Genomic DNA, 12,116 nt, shown 5'->3' with positions numbered 1-12,116 from the left:
TGTATTTCCTCACAGGCAGCTGCTGCGTCAGCCCTCGGAGGGCTGTAAACACACACACAGATCACATGACTGAACTCTCGAGGTAGATAGTATGGCCGCAAGCTAACGGCTAGTAGCTCCAGGTCCGGACATCATACTGATACTTTAACGGAGACGTGTCCAGGGTTACAGTATCTCTTGTTAATGTAGACAGTGAGTCCCCCACATCTGCTTTTTCCGCTGGCCTGTGTGTCCCTATCGGCTCTGTGAAACCACATAGGTCTACGTTAGCCTGTGGCGTTAGCTAGGTTAGCCACGTCTCCGTGAAGATAAACAAACTGCATTCACGGTGTAGTTGGTGGTTGTTCAGAGCACACAGTTCATCCATTTTATTCTGTAGCGAGTTCACGTTGCCCATTATCACTGTCGGGATTGATGGTTTGAATCACCTCCGGTGATCCGCTTTCTTCGCTCCAGCCTTGCAGCCTCTTGATCTCGGTCGGGATGTTGTGTCGCATGCCGGTCTGTGCCTTTGTTCTTAGTGCCAGCAGCTCCACTCTCGAATAGATGAAGGAGCTGGTTTCAGAAGTTTTAAAAAGTGCATTATCCAGAATTAGAATACTGCACGATGACCTTTTCCCTGCTTAGAACTGATTGTCCTTTTCAGAACTGATTGTTCTTTATAAAACGTGTTCTGATATTTCTATCTGAATCTTCCCACAGCGATAGTAAGAAGTTGAACAAGCAGTTCTGACCTCGCACACGCACAATCACATACGCACATGCTCACGTATCAACATTCCACTGAACAAATGTTTTCATTTTCCTTCTGTATAAATAAAAGACAAGTGCACAGGGCGCTGATCACAGGGCCCCACTCCCTGATGTGAGCGCTCTGTGAAACGCCCTTGCAAGTTAAAACTGCAGCGTCTGTGTGTGTCTTCACTCTTAGACTCTCAGCTGAAGAAGTGTCATTTAGAATAAATCTCTTGACATTGGGCGATTTGATTTTTTGTGTATGAGTCATCAGATTAATTTATTAATCCCAGAGGAAATTATTCCAGAGGTTAGGTGTTATTAATTCCACTGCATTTGTAAAGTCAGAGCTCTGGAAATTCAAGTCCGGTCTTGTGCTTTATTTCATCTCCATACACTTCAAGCTATGTGGTCGCTGTCCTGAAAATATTTTGTTTTCACCTAAAACCCTGCAGACACATACGAAGCAATGTTGGTGTAACCAAAGAGCTCTCCATAAATGAAATCACAACATTATAGGAAGAGTGTAGGCGTTTGTTGATGTTCATGTTAGATTGTAATTGGAACTTGTAACAGCCACTATGGTGTGGTGTCCCTTTAAGACACCCAAGTCGAGGGTTGATGGTGTCATCAGTTTGTGCCACTGCTCTCTCTGGATTTATGAGGACACGTGCCTGCACGCTTGTGCTTAACGAGGGACAGATTTATGTTTTCTTCTCCAGACCTTTTTTTGTTTTGTTTTAATTGTTTGCAACGCTTGGGTTGTATGTACGCTGGGCGTTATGTTGTTGAGCCGCAGCCGTTCAGCCGGGCTTTTATATGGTTGTTGAAGAAGGCGTATTAAAGAACCACCGTGGATTATCGATACCAGCGTGGGTGTGTGTTCTTCCGACTAGCTAGGTGTTTTGCCGCCTCCTCTCAACCACGCAACACAACCCAACGTTACAAAATGGTGCCCGAACATCTTCTTTTGGGCCTCAGTGTGTAGTATCTTCGAGCAGTTGATGATTGGTACATAAAAAGGTACGACGCGGCGAAGTGTGTTTTTTTGTGCCAAAAAAACCCCACAAAAAAGACAAAACCAAAACTTAGCTGAGCTATTACCCTAGAAAAACAAAAACAGGGGGAAAAGACCCTAAACCTCAACTCAAAACAAGCTCAAAATTACATGGGTGGCACCAACTTACCTAGTGTTTCTAACAAAAAGACTACGTGAGTAAGTGTATGGGGTCCCCAAACTTACCTACTCCACTTTACTCCCACCACAACCATCAAACAAAAGAAATACAGCAGAGGCGCTTTACACATGTGCCAAACAATTCGAAGGAGGGAAGAGAGCCATGCCCAGCCACAGGTGAGCCTCCTTATCAAGGGGTGCATTCCTGGTTTGTCCAATCAGAGCCTCCTTCCTCCAATTAGCTGGAGATCCCCAAATTGACACCAGCCTGCAATCTGCGTACCTGAGGGAATGGCAAATAAAGGAGAGGGAAAGAAAACATGCAACCTGCAGACACGTAACAGTTATATATCTATAACCTAGCTATAGTCTAAATTAGGGCTGCCACAAACAATTATTTTGATAGTCGACTAGTCACCGATTATTTTTGCGATTAGTCGACCAATCAGATCATGCATCCATTGGACGTAAAACGTACAGCTTATTGTACCAGCATGCATCTGCTCTTATTTAACTATCATTAGCTTACAGCTTTAAGTGTTTAAGGTATGTGCTAACTAAAAATAAAGACAAGATGATAGTTTATTAAATTTTAATGAAATTTGCAGATTGTTTCGGTGAAGTTTAATAAACTCAGCCGTCTGCTCCTTACTATCTAAAATATAACGGGACACTGGAGTATATTCTCGAGCATCTCACACTTCTGATGATCAGTTGTCTGCTTGACTTTTATTTAGCTGTGTAAAACTATAACTTTAATCTCAGCCAAACCGATTTACTCAGGAACAAATAAAATACTGAAAAAAGCCAAACAATAACATTTTTAAGTTATCTAAGTGACTTATATATGTTTAACCTAAGTAGCGAAAGACGGCGGTGGGTTTGAAAATGATTTACTGGGAGTCCGCTGTTCTCACCGGCTCTAGTGAGCCTTAAACCCCGGCTAGCTATCAAGCTGGTGGTTAACAGACGTCTCCGAAAACATCGGAGCGCTTTTGAAAATGTGATGTCTTGATAAACTGAGCAGATATTTGAAGTTTACACAGCTACATTCTCGCCTGAAAATGTGTTAACGTTTATTTTGTGACCCAGAAAGAATAATAAGAGTAATATTAAAACTAACTAGCTGCCACCATTGTTGGAAACTTAGCAGGGCCGCACTATAAATTATGGGATAGGTTGGGCCACGAAGCAACCCATCCTTCAAATCTGGGGAAATGAAGGGCGCATTTGTCGGAGTCTTTGAGTTTGGACAGTCTTCGTCGTGTTGCTATAACGTAAACGGCCTACAAATGCTGGCACAGGAGGATGCGATTTCTGAATTTGGACACAGCTACGATACTGGACACTGCATCTTCTTCTTCGGGGTTTAACGGCAGCTGGCATCCTTGTACATGCAGTGCTGCCCTCTTCTGTTTCAGTCCGTTGTTACACTCTTAAATCCTACTACTTATTCCTGCGTCTTTTGGGATCTTACAAAGCTTCAAACGACTATTAAATTATTCGTCGACGATTTTGATAGTCAACGTAGTTGTGACTAGTCGACTAATCGTGGCAGTCCTAGTCTGAATAAATGTCATTTTGGGGCACTATAAATTAAAATGCAGTGTTGACAAGAAGCAAATCTCCCTCCCTTTAGTTGCAGGTCTCCCCCTCCCTCATCCGGTGCAATGTCACTGACAGCGGAGGGGGGGTGGGCGTGGTGGAGCGGTGTGGATGCAGTATTGCAGGCCTGATCATTTTCCACTGCTTGCACTCTTTTGTAGTGGACCAGTGTTTTCAGTGTATGATGAGTCTCAAGTTGCCCAAATGCTCTGGTCCTTGCTTTACTGCACCATGATACACTCTCACCACTTCTGCCTTCTGTGCTCAGTGGACTGCTGACTGTATAATAGCTGTAGTTACCTTTTTAGTCATTGCCTCCACATCTTTTGAGTACCCAATAACTCTGAAAAATTTGCTTCACTTACAGTTTAGAACGTATGCTGGTCCATCTACGAGCTATATTTGTAGCAAAACAGTTTGTTGCATTTCAATCCGTGTGTCATGTTTACATATCTTTGTGGGGACCAAAAATTGGAAATTTACTCTACTTGTGGGGAGAAAAATGCGTTCGAAGACATTTTTGAGACTCAAAATGTGGTTTTAGTGTCAGGGTTACAATTAGGTTATGGTTAGGCATTCATTCATTTGGTGGTTAGAGTTGGGGTAAGCGGCTAAAGGAAAGTATTATGTTGGTTAGATGTCCCCAGAAAGATATGAAAACAACTGTAGGTGTTTGTTGTTTTATTACAGTAATATTCCCACACCGCTCCACTTCGCCTAACTTCCATCATGGTCAATGTGACCGTCAAGTTCTGTTTATTCTAAACCATTACTGTCATGTACTGTGAGACAAGTAGGAATAAAAATGCAGACTCTCAGACAAAAACTAAACTCAAAAGGCAGCTTTATTGCTGGACTTAAGAATTACAACAACCAGACAAGGTTGGACTGGACACTAAGGAAAGAGCAGAACACACAGTCAAGGAACGAGGGAGACGCAGGCACCAAATACACGAGGGAATCAGGGCAAAGAGGAAACACCTGGTGAACACGGCTGGCAACAGACAGATGGGACAGTGGCAAGCAAAACTGAACATGACGCACAAAACACAGGAGACTATCACAGTAAAACTAGATATGAAGGAACTGAGACGCAGACTGATAGAACCCAGGGAAGACAGCATGGGAGGAGAGAGAGGACGAGAGAGCACACAGGGCTCTGTTAGGTATCAAAATACTTTATTAATCCCTAAGGAAATATTTGAGTTACAGTTGGATTAAATCATAAAATATTACAATGTTTACAAGTTTAAGAAATAGCACTAATATTTACAAATATCCAGAATATTACAGAGGTGAAATATATATGATTCACATTTAACTTTGTCATTATTGCACTGTGTACCGTGCATTAGATGGAGGAGGTGTACAGGGAAATGGTGGAGTGTAAGCAAACTAAACTAGGAAATATAAGATACACAGAGAACATAACGGACTCCAGAACACTAAAACCATTACAAACTCAGTTCTAAAAAATCAGGGACACTTCAACTAAAAGCAGAATGCAATTATTTTCCAATCTTGTAAAACTTTATTCAATTCACAGTAGAAAATAGAGCACATATGAAATGTTTAAACTGAGAAAATATACAACTGAGATGAGAATTCTCATATTAGACAATAGAACATTAAATAATAGAGCATCGATGTTTTCTGTCCAGTCCATATCAGTATCCAGCATAGATCCAGCATGATTTTCTGATGTGTTTTCCTTTCATTTATTTGAGCTGTATAATCTTTCCACCTGCATGTCTGACTCTCGTTAAACAAGGATAAAACTAAAATGCTCACTGCTGAACAACACAAACAAAACTATTTCATTGACATAGGGCTCACTTTTTTGAGAAAGTATTTCTTGGCTTCAGTAATAAATTCTTAACTAACACTTTTTTATCTGATTTCCCTGTGCCAGCTTATCTACATCGTAATACCCACCATTCTGACTAGTGATGTGTCGGTCGAGAACTTCAGTGAATGACGCGCGCCGGCTCGGTACCAGCGACCAGATTTGGTGTGTGGTAGTAACAGGTAAATTAACTTTTTTTTTTTATTATTTGAATATATGTGAGTGCTTGTGTATAAAATACACAAACAATACACATATGCTTTCAATTGTGTAATTTAAGTGATCTAGGTAGCTCTGTTTTGGAAGTTCAGTTAATGCTAGAAATGTGCTTTGGAGTTTGTACGTGTTTTGTCTCTAGGGGCCACCACATATATTTATATATAGGATAGACAATATAAACATATTTAAAATTAAAGGAATTGAAATGTACATTGTGCCTTGGTTTAGAGTGTCTGGAAGAGAGTCCTGTCTCAGTCAATTATAGATGATGTGAGCGGGCGGGTGTGTGTGTTTAGGGCACGGATGGCTTGGGGATAGAAGCTCCTCTTGAGTCTCTCTGTCCTTGCCCGGAAGATGCGGAACCTTCTACCAGATTGCAGAAGTTGGAACAGTTTGTTGCCAGGATGGGACGGGTCCTTCAGTATCTGCGCTGCTCTAGTCCGGCATCTCCTGGTGTAGGTGTCCTGAAGCGGGGGGGGAGAGCAATCCTGCAGCAGCGTTCTGCTGTACGGATCACTCTCTGGAGAGCTTTTTGGTCCTTCACACAGCTGTTCCCAAACCACGATGTCATGTTCTGTGTGAGGATGCTCTCCACAGCACCTGTATAGAAAATCCTGAGGATCTTTGGAGAGACCCTGAACTTCCTCAGTTGTCGTAGGTGATACAGGCGCTGCCTAGCCTTTTTGGTCTGGACCTGAATGTGGGCAGCCCATGTCAGGTCTGAGGAGATGTGGACACCAAGATACTTGAAGGACTGCACCCTCTCCACTGGCGCTCCATTGATGATGATGGGCTTGTAGTCTCTGTGCTGACCCCTTCTGAAGTCCACCACCAGCTCCTTGGTCTTGCTGACGTTCAGCTGGAGGTGGTTGTCCTGGCACCACGATGCCAGATTCTTCACTTCATCCATGTAGGCCGCCTCATCGTTGTTGGAGATGGCACCCAACACCACTGTGTCGTCAGCAAACTTCACAATGGTGTTGGAGCCATGGGTGGCCACACAGTCTGAAGTGTAGAGGGAGTAGAGCAGTGGCGAGAGGACACATCCCTGAGGTGCTCCTGTGTTGATGGCGATGCTGTTGGAGAAGCACCTGCCCACCCTCACCACCTGAGTTCTGCCAGTGAGGAAGTCCAACACCCATGCACACAGACGGCTGTTAAGTCCCAGATCCCTCAGCTTTGTGAACAGTCTGCAGGGCACTATTGTGTTAAACGCTGAACTGTAATCAACAAACAGCATTCGCACATAGTTACCCTGTTTCTTGTCCACGTGGCTGAGAGTGGTGTGTAGGACGTGGGCGATGGCATCCTCTGTGGATCTGTTGGATCTGTAGGCGAACTGCAGCGGATCTGTGGTGTCTGGGATGGAGGAAGAGATGGTGTTCTTCAGCAGCCTCTCAAACACCTTCATTACTACCGAGGTCAGTGCAACTGGCCGGTAATCGTTCAGGGATGAGGGTTTGCTGTTCTTGGGCACAGGGATGATGGTGGATCTTTTGAAGCATGTGGGGACCACAGACTTCGCCAGGGACTCGTTGAAGATGTAAGTGAACACACCTGCTAGCTGGTCAGCACAGCAGCGCAGCAGACGGCCGGTGATGCCGTCTGGCCCCGCCGCTTTCCTTGTGTTCACTCTCCTCAGTGCCGCTCGGACGTCATGCTCCGCGATGCTGGTCACCGGTCTCTCGCTGATGACGTCACTGTCCTCGGTAGTCAGGCGGTAGATAGCATTAGCCGCCTGGCTAACCTCGAAACGGGCGTAGAACCGATTCAGCTCGTTGGTGAATGCAGAGTCGGCGTTGATCGGCGCAGTGTCCCTGGCTTTGTAGTCCGTAATGGTGCGTAGTCCGTGCCACATACTCCGTGTGTCGCCCTGGTGGAAGCGGGACTCCACACGTTCCCGGTACCTGCGTTTGGCATCTCTCACCGCGCGCCGCACGCCGTATGAGGCCGCTTTGTAGGCGCTCATATCGCCAGTGGCGAGACCCGCGTTGTAGGAGGCGGTCCTGGCGTTTACTGCAGTGCGGATCGATCTGTCCATCCACGGTTTCTGGTTTGGGAATGTGGTGACTCTCGCAAATCTCTCTCAAATCCTGTAAAATAGTCAGATTTCTATTCATATTAATGTACAGAATTCACCTGCTTGCTGCTACTACTGCACATTCACCCAGTGTATATGTAGCCCTCACCTCAGTAGTGATGAAGTGCTTTGAACGCCTGCTCAGAGACTTCATCATTTCTTCACTACCAGACACACTGGACCCACTACAGTTCGCTTACCGTCCAAATCGTTCCACAGACGATGCCATCTCTCATCTCCTCCACACATCACTCACTCACTTGGACACTAGAAGGGGGAATTATGTTAAAATGCTCTTCATAGACTACAGCTCTGCATTTAATACCATAATTCCCTCCACACTCACCACCAAGCTGGAGCATCTGGGACTCAGCTCATCTATGTGTCAGTGGATCTCCAACTTCCTAACTGGCAGACCACAGGCAGTAAGGATGGGCGGACATGTCTCAGCCTCCACCACTCTCAGCACTGGAGCCCCCCAGGGGTGTGTTCTGAGCCCCCTGCTGTACTCTTTGTACATATATGACTGTGTGGCCACTACCAGCTCCACCACCATCATCAAGTTTGCTGACGACACCGTCGTGGTGGGCCTGATCTCTGATAACAACGAGACGGCCTACCTGAAGGAGATTAGGAATCTGGAGAACTGGTGCCAGAGGAACAACCTCCTTCTAAACGTCAGTAAGACAAAGGAGCTGATAGTGGACTTCAGCACTAAGCAGGAGAGGAACTACCAGACCCCCGTCATCAACGAGTGCCCAGTGGAGAGAGTGGACAGCTTCAAATACCTCGGAGTTCACATCACGCAGGACCTGTCATGGTCCTGTCACATCAACACCGTGGTGAAAAAGGCCCGACAGCGTCTCTACCACCTCAGACGCTTGAGAGACTTCCAACTGCCCTCCAAGGTGCTCAGGAACTTTTACTCGTGCACCATAGAGAGCATCCTGACGGGAAACATCTTAACCTGGTTCGGGAACAGCACCATGCAGGACAGACGAGCTCTACAGAGGGTTGTGCGATCAGCTGAGCGCACCATCTGCTCCGAGCTCCCTGACCTGCACTCAACCTACAGCAGGCGGTGCTGGACCAAGGCCAGGAAGATCGTGAAGGACCTCAGCCATCCCAACAACAGACTGTTCTCTCTGCTGAGGTCAGGAAAGCGATTCCGCTCCCTGAAGACCAACACAGAGAGACTGAGGAGGAGCTTCTTCCCGCAGGCGATACGGTCTCTCAATCACACCACCACACAGTACTGACCCACACATATGGTTCTTACACACACACTGGACTTTCTGGACATTGTTTTTGCACACATTGTTTTTTTGCACAACACTGGTCACTATATTCTTCATTTCCGGTTAATACTTGTACAGCTGCTGTTATTGTGTATATATTTATTTATATTTAGATTTCTTCATACATTCTTATATAGTTCTATATTGTGTATTTTGTTGTACAGTTATTTTATTTTCAACTTTAATTTATATATTTTATCTTATTCTTCCCAGTTAAATTTACCCTTCATTCTAATTTGTGTTGTACAGTTATTTCATTTTTAACCTTAATTTATATTTTATTCCTTCTTAGGTAAATTTACCCTTTTTAATTTTTCATATTTATTTCCTATCTTATTCATAGCCTTTTCCTTTTTTGTTTTCTTTAGGTCACGAGCAGTTGTCCAAGCATTTCACTACATATCGTACTGTGTATGACTGTGTACGTGACAAATAAAATTTGAATTTGATTTGATTTATACTATATGTCTATATATATATATATATATATATATATATAATGTTCTTCCTCTACACCCCCCCCCAATTTTTGCACATGTCGAGGAGCGTGTCAGGCTACATTTCACTGTGTGTTATACTTGTATAACTATGCATGTGACAAATAAAGAACCTTGAACTTGAACTATATATAGACATATATAAATAAAACCACAGGTTTTTTTTACATTAGTAATTCCTTCTGTGCATAATTTTATATTATTGTTAATAATAAATTATTTAAAGCAACAAAACAACCTGAAGAGCCGGTTGGGGGCCAAAAGAGCCGGCTCTTTTTAGTGAGCTGAGCTGCAAGAGCCGGAAATCCCATCAGTAATTCTGACCCTCGGGACCTTCTGAGATTCATGCACGTACAGACAACAGCTAAATCCTCCTGGCTCGTGTCCAGGAACCAGAAGCATGATGCTGATAAACCAGTAGTTCATGAATAAAATTAGCTCCTGGGACATCATATAGGAGAAGAGAGAAGTCTTCTTGTCTCCAGAACTTTATCTGAATGAAGGAAGTTCAGATTTTGTTGTGGATGTTGGCACTTGTCAAGCACAACTTTGGAGGAATTATTTTACAATTTTGAGAAATGTCTTTATTTTTTACCTTGACTACCTGTTTCTGTTTTTGCTAAGTTATACTAATGCCTCAATATGCTGCCAATATATAGCCAATTGGAAGAAATGTGTATTCTCTGACCAGCTGGGGAGTGGTTCCTGATGGTTTGTGTCTATTGCTTTTGTTGATATCGTAAAGAGGGTTCTGCACCCAAATAAACCTCCTTCTGATCTTATGGTCACTAGCAGATTGCTGCAGTTTGCATGGAAGACGCAGACTTGTCTAGAAACACTTGTTAACTAACCACCGAACGCAAGCTGACATAATTGTCAAAATATGATGTAAATTGGAAATGAAGAATTTTCCTCCTTAGAGTAAAAGTTGTGCCTTACGACTGAAACCAGCACCGTTCAAAAGGTGAAACTTTTGCACTCCTAATGGATTCAATAATGTTTAGCAAGTAGTTGGCATACCATTTCCTCTCCTGATGTTTTCAAGTGCACATGGATATGATGGTAGAGTTGAGAAGAGAAAGCGCACTGGACCCAGATAATTTTTAAGGTTTTACTTTTTTTTAATCTTGTTGTTTAAATCTAAACTTAAAAGATAATTTAAGTTATCAAAAGTGGGAGTAAAAGAAACACAAATCCCAACACACACATCATACCAAAAGTTAAAGTCTAACAAAATAAGAAGAAAACCTAAATGAAAAGAAAAAAATGCATTGAAAAGAAATTAAAAAACAGAAATAACATTGATTTTTTTAAAGACCTTAAAAAAATCAAAAATGTAATGAATCACATATGTAAGTTTAATTTATTGTGAAAGATTTATTTGGTTTAACTTCTTTTTTTTAACAACAGCATCCCATATTTGTGTGAATGCTTGTAAAGCATTTCTCTTTATTCTTTATCCTTCATTATTCTAGTTGCTTCCGTACGTTATTTGGACTTTAACAACTTCCACAATTTTTGTGCTATTTTCACCATTCAAATGTCACAATATTCTGCTATTTCTGCCTCTCTTTTTTTAAAACTATTCTTCTTTAAACAAGAATTTCACTTTAACATGAAACATTAAGCTCTTATTAATCCATTTTTAGGTTGCTACAAACTTTACCTCAAATGTAATCGGTATAACTGCACGTCCCATATACTCAACATATTTTGAAGTTTTTGTACATATAAAGATCTCACACTGCAGTACAGTCTATCTATGAACATAGGATAAATACATTTACATGTTAATATACTGAGAGCTCAGTCTACTGGTATGTAATTACCATAGCAACTGTTGAATTCTCCCAATTCTTTGAATCTTTGGGCTGAAGGAAGGACAATACTCGGTGTATAAATGCTCAATCAACAATCATTTATTTCCATACAATTCAACAATAAGAGCATTACAACGTCCGGACGGGAGAGATGCCTGCAGAGGTTCGACAGCATGTCTCAAAATGGTGACAGGTTGCTCAGCTTTTTATAGTCTCTAGTGGCCCCCAGCTAGTCGTAAAAGCCAAAACATCACATTTTTTCTCTGTTACAGCGCCCAAGTTATGACCTCGGCAGTTGTTTCTCTGCTTTCTGTAAGGTGGGGGTGTGGAATGTGGTCTATCTATCTCCCCTGTCTTTAGACACAGAGTCTCCTGCTTACAACCTTCTCTTCATGATTCAACACTTAAGCATGTCAAGAAAACAGTGTAACACATTCCCAGCAGATCAAGGATACAGAGTGATGCACATTTATCTAATGAACTAATATGTGAATATGTTCTGTTAACTCAAAAGTATAATGAGAACTAAACTACATACAGCTCACACACTCTATATTAAAGGGTATAATGTGATCTACAGCAGTATTCTAATTCAACTACTTTGATTACATATATAAGGTAACATATAATAACAGAATAATCTAATAGCATTCACAGGCAACCCAAATACTAGATCAATGGGAAGCCTTGGTTGTCTCCCAAACATCAGCACATAAGGTGAATAGCCCGTCACATCATTCTTGGTACAATTATATGCATGTACTAGAGGTTTCACATAGTCTTTCCAATGCAACTTCTCATTGTCCTTCAAGATACCAAGCATTTGGAGAAGTGTTCTG

This window comes from Mchenga conophoros, linkage group LG12 (genome assembly GCF_057382185.1).
Source record: "Mchenga conophoros isolate Kocher_MC1m ecotype Shallow Benthic linkage group LG12, M_conophoros_male_GT1.1, whole genome shotgun sequence".
In the NCBI taxonomy this organism is placed as follows: domain Eukaryota; kingdom Metazoa; phylum Chordata; class Actinopteri; order Cichliformes; family Cichlidae; genus Mchenga; species Mchenga conophoros.
This window is presented reverse-complemented; position numbering follows the sequence as displayed.